At 38.7% G+C, this 5,608-nt stretch overlaps 1 pseudogene; it reads left to right on the forward strand.

Moving 5' to 3' along the window:
• Positions 1–470: 470 nt before the first annotated feature.
• LOC740438 (protein FAM133B-like) lies at positions 471–5,139 on the forward strand (annotated as a pseudogene).
• Positions 5,140–5,608: the final 469 nt, after the last annotated feature.

Here is a 5,608-nt window from a genome sequence, read left to right on the forward strand (position 1 = left end):
ACATTGCAGGGGGAAAACTGACAGATTCTAGATTTAGCGTTTGTTGGAAAACTGGAACCAAAGTTTACAATGATTTCTCTTTTATTAAATTAATACACACAAAAAGCCTAGAAGCTCAGTATTTGGGATGCATAAAATATAAAAATAAAATATTAAATGAAGTAGCTTTTAAATGTATGTTTTTATTTACTGGCTGAAATGAAAATTGAAAAAGATTGCACAAAATTTTTTGGCAAAATGCTGTAGTATGCTTTCTCTTGATATCACTGCCAACAATGCCCTCTAGTGGTAAACCAAGTAGGCACTGAATAATGGGGGAAAATGAAACAAGCAAGCCTGCTAAACACATTGGTAAGATTTTCATGAAAATACGAACTTTTAGTGCAGAAGGACCTGCGGCAGGCCTACTTCAGCTGCCTCCCGAGCCAGGTTTCCCTTGGTGGGTGACCGTGTTCCTTGATGAGTGACTGTGCGCTCACTCGGGCACCAAGGAGAAGCAGGATCATCGGGTAGCCTACGTGAATCCAACAGCAATGGCCAGATCAAGGGGTCCAATCCAGTCTTAAGGGCCAACAATCCAGGATTCTCTCCATCAACCAAGGCCTATCTGGGAAGAAGTGCAAGAGCAACTAGAAAAGAAAAAGAAAAAGGCGCCAAGGCTTTGTATGAATTTGAAGGAAAAACTAGAAAAACACAGGAAGAAATTGTTAAGTTAAAGTAAGAGCTTATCCAAAAAAAGAGAAAAAAAAAGAAAAAGAAGAAATCTGGTAGGTATTCATCGTCTTCGTCATGCTCTGATTCTTCAAGCAGTTCTTCTGATTCTGAGGATGAGGATAAGAAACATGGAAAAGGGAGAAAGAAAAAGAACCATTCACATAAATCTTCTGAAAGCTCCATGTCAGAAACTGAATCAGACAGTAAGGATAGAAAGACAATAAGGAAGAAAGACTTCTTTTTAAAGAAAAAGAAGGACCCAACTGAGAAAGAAAAAGGCTATTAAAGGACTCAGCAAAAAGAAACCCATATTCTGAAGATAAATCTTTATCACCTGAGTCCTTGTCAGAATCAGAGTATATTGAGGAGATAAGCAAAAAAGAAGAAAAGCAGTGAAGAATGAGAAAAAACAACACAAAAAAAGGAAAAAGGAGCATGAGAAAAACAGTAAGAAGAGAAAGAAGGCTGCTAGTTCAAGTCCTGACTCATCATAATATTAAGAAAAATCAGGATTCCCTTATAGAGAAAGTACAATGTCTAAGGAAATTTCAAATGTGAAAATTACAACATATTTACTATAATGCATGAATTTTCTTGTTTTTAGAATTATCCTTGGACTGGCCAGACGCAGTGGCTCACGCCTGTAATCCCAGCACTTTGGGAGGCCAAGGCGTGTGAATCACCTGAAGTCAAGAGTTTGAGACCAGCCTGACCAACACGGTGAAACCCCGCCTCTACTAAAAATACAAAAATTAGCTGGGCCTGGTGGCTGGTGCCTGTAATCCCAGCTAGTTGGAAGGCTGAGGCAGGAGAATCACTTGAACCCAGGAGGCAGAGGTTGCAGTGAACTGAGGTGGTGCCACTGCACTCCAGACTGGGCAAAAGAGCAAGACTCCATCTCAAAAAAAAAAAAGAATTATCCCCAGACTACCCAGTAGCTATTCAAATGCCACTGTGTGCAAGGGCCATAAATGTTGCCTGCTGCTTATCTATTCTTTTCTCTTCCAGTGCTTGATAACTCTGGGAGATAATACATTGCAGTAGCACTAGTGGTTACGATATTTGGGAATAAAATTAATATTTTTGACTAGAAGTGTTTAATGATAAATCAACAGAAATCCAACTTGAATACATCTTTAAGGTGGAATCAGAAATGGCCAGATGTTAAAAATTTTAAAGTAGTTAAAATTTTTGAAGTAAGGATTACATTGACATTTCAAAATCCGTACTCTGTAGATCAGTGTATTTTAATTTTTTCCCCGTGTAGACTTTTATTTACCTGGGAAAGGTGCTTTTTAGGATGGAGGGAGGAGGTGGTTTGCTGTCTCTTTAGCTAGCAGAACAACATGCCTTTGATCCTCACACTTCCTGTATTTGAGGAAAGAGTAGCCAGGCTTTATGGAGAGGTCAGAGCTAGGTGCCAGGAGTCTTGCCTTTTACTGAGCTTAGGGACATCCTTGGATTTTGTCATACGCTTCTTTGAATGAACCAGAGAAACAGCCCTTTGCAGCATGAGAAAGCCCCAAAACCCCTGGGATTTACCTCCACTTCAATAATACTGAATATTTTTTAGCATTAGAATATGCTGGGTCATTTGAATTAATTTTGATGACACTTTGGCTTTGGAGAGAAATGGTTTCAAATAGACACTGGTACACTGGTACTTTTTGAACTTGAAAACTAAATATTCTAAAGTGCATGTTTCATACCGTAAAGTTTTAATTAGTCAGGAAAATTCCATGTAACCAGTGATAGTTCCTTTATTTTTTGTATGAAGTTTGTTTAGGCTGCAATGTTTAGCTTTTGTTAACTCCTTTCTCTTGCTGTCTTAAGTTCACTGCTGTGTTTAATGGCACACTTGCCAAGATATTGAGCATATAAAAAGCAGGGTTTTGATTTAAAAAAAAAACACAGCTTCATATTGAGGCTGAGACTTACCATAAACAAGTTGAGTAGCAAGCCTGGTATGCTGTGTCTTGTTACATAAAGCTATCGCCAGAATCTTAGTAAATATAATGTCTTAAAAGTTAAAAAAAAAACAAACAGAAAAAAGAAAATATGAACTTTTACACTTCCAGTTGGTAACTGAATGTTATATTTGGCAATAAAATGAACCTTTACAAGGTACTGCAGCATATACCTTAAAGCACAAGCATGTCAAAGCCAATTTTCCCCTGTGGTTTTCATGAACATATGCCAAACAGCACAGGAAAATAGCCATCTGTAAGGTCTCACTGGGGCATTTCTGGGTCACAACTTCCACTGGTATCTTAAAAGAAATTAAAATCTGCTTTTATGGAGGATGACATCATTCACCAAAAAAACTGCTTTTAAACCCGATTACCTTCGAGAATTATAGCCATCAGGCACCAACAATGACTTCGTTTCCACTTTCAAGGCTTTATCTGAATTCTGAACTCATCAACCAGATAAAGTCTCTTTGCTTGAGAATTCTTCAAACTATAGCTCTCAACTGGTGGGGCAAGCTGGTCAAAACAAGTTACAGTTATAGGAATAAAATTTCTCTAATCCTGGCTCAGCAAAGAGCTTCCCAAAGGAACTGCAGGTGAAGTAAAAGAAAGAAGGCAACTTACACAGCTTATTCCCCTCTAATTCAAACCAGCTCTAGTACTCTTATCTAAATGTGGCTTAAAATTTCTTTGTCTTTGCAAATTGTTCTCCTTTCTCTCCACTCCAAGCCTCCTTCCTTCATACTTTCTAATCATTCTCTCCTCCCTTCAGTAGCTGACTGAATATGTGTACAGTATTGAGAGGCACTTGGAGCCTCTTATGACAACTATATTTGTATGAGAATATTTGCTCTGGATGACTTTGTGTAAGGTATTAACCTACTAGCCTGTTTCAGGAATTCTTTTATTTAAACAGAAAGAAACACATCCTCAGAGAACTATGCTGTGAGTTGACAAGGACTGTTAATATTAATTCCTTTAGGAAGACTGAATGACCACATTCTGTGAATGCTATATGTTTCCTAGTTTTGCATTGGTAAAAAGGAATTCACAGACTAAATAATAACTCTTGCCTGTATCAACCTTAAACAAAGGCTCATGAGGTAACCTAAGCTTCAATATCATTTTCTCCATTGCCATTTCTGCTGTACCAGAAACAGTCTTTGGAGTCACGTGGCTGGCCTACGTGTAAATCCCACCATTGCCAGACTTGGCTGTGCTGTTGAGCAAGTCATTTACACAAGCTAATTAAGGAGCTGTTTGGAGACTCACAGAGCAATTGTCTGACAATTTTACCTGCACCTAGCACTAGGCCAAGTGAAAACACAAAGATGTGTAGATGCCAAGATGGCAGGAAATAGTACTGTGTTTCCCAAGTATGGTATATAGAATGATCCCTAACTTATTTGACCCTGGAGACCTTTTTTCTCAGAGCAGGGTAAAAACACCACCACCACCAACAACAACAACAACAACAAAAACTCTTTAGGAAATGCTAATACAGGATGTTCTCTGGAAGTTTTCAAATTCAAATTATATCCCTTACATTTCTTCAGTCCCATTAGCCTCATTTATTTTATCTTTTATTTCATTTTATTTTATTTTGAGACAGGATCTCGTTGTGTTGCTCCGGCTGAAGTGCAGTGGCACAGTCACAGCTCACTGTAACCTCGACCTCCCAGGCTGAAGTGATCCTCCCACCTCAGCCTCCTGAGCAGCTGGGACTACAGACGCATGACACCATGCTTGGTTCATTTTTTATTATTTTTTGTAAAGACAGGGTCTTGCTATGTTGCCCAGACTGGTCTTGAACTCCTGGCCTCAAGCCATCCTCCTACCTTGGCTTCCCAAAGTGCTGAACCACCGCACTCAGATACACTAGCCTAATTTCAAATGCTCAGTAGCCACATGTGGCAATGGCTACCATATTGAACAGTGCCAAAATGAACATCCCATCATGGCAAAGAGTTCTGCTGGACAGCACTAGTCTAAAGTTTTCCTCATAACAATGTAATTATATTCAAACTCTAGTCCTTAAGAAACTCACAAAAATAGTAACTTTAGAGTAGAGAAAACTGCAAAGCAGCAGCTTAGCCAAGTATCAAAGATAACATTTCTAGTAATGGGACAAACAGACATCATGTACCTCCTGTTATGCTATCCTAGGAAGAATATAACATCTCATGTGTGATATTTCTGCCAAAAACACATAACCTGAACCTAATCATTAGGAAACATCAAACACAGGTGGAAAGGTATTCTACAAAATAACTGACCTGTACTCTTTAAAATGTCAAGATCGCCAGGCACTGTGGCTCATGCCTGTAATCCCAGCACTTTGGGAGGCCAAGGCGGGCAGATCACCTGAGCTCAGGAGTTCGAGACCAGCCTGGCCAACATGGTGAAATCCCGTCTCTACTAAAAATACAAAATTTAGGCGGACATGGTGGTGTGTGCCTGTAATCCCAGCTACTTTGGAGGGAGAGACAGGAGAATCGCTTGAACCCAGGAGACGGAGGTTGCAGTGAGCTGAGATGGTGCCATTGCACTCCAGCCTGGGCAGCAGAGCAAGAATCCCTCTCAAAATAAATAAATAAATAAATAAATAAATAAATAAATAAATAAATAGAAAATAAAATGTCAAGATCATAAAAGACAAAGAAAGGCTAAGAAACTGTACCAGATTAAAGGAGACTAAAGAGACATGGTAACTCAATGTAATTCATGATCCTTAATTAGATCTTGACCAGGGAAAGAATAACCATAAAGGAAATCACTGGAATGATTGATCCAATGGACTGTGGGTTATATAATAGTATTATTAAAATGTTAAGTTTCTTGATTTTGATCATTGTGGTGTGGTCATGTAAGAGAAAGTCCTTCATCTTAGGAAATATACATTGAAGTATTTAAAAGTAAAGGAG

The sequence above is a fragment of the Pan troglodytes genome, chromosome 10 (assembly GCF_028858775.2).
Source record: "Pan troglodytes isolate AG18354 chromosome 10, NHGRI_mPanTro3-v2.0_pri, whole genome shotgun sequence".
Lineage (NCBI taxonomy): Eukaryota > Metazoa > Chordata > Mammalia > Primates > Hominidae > Pan > Pan troglodytes.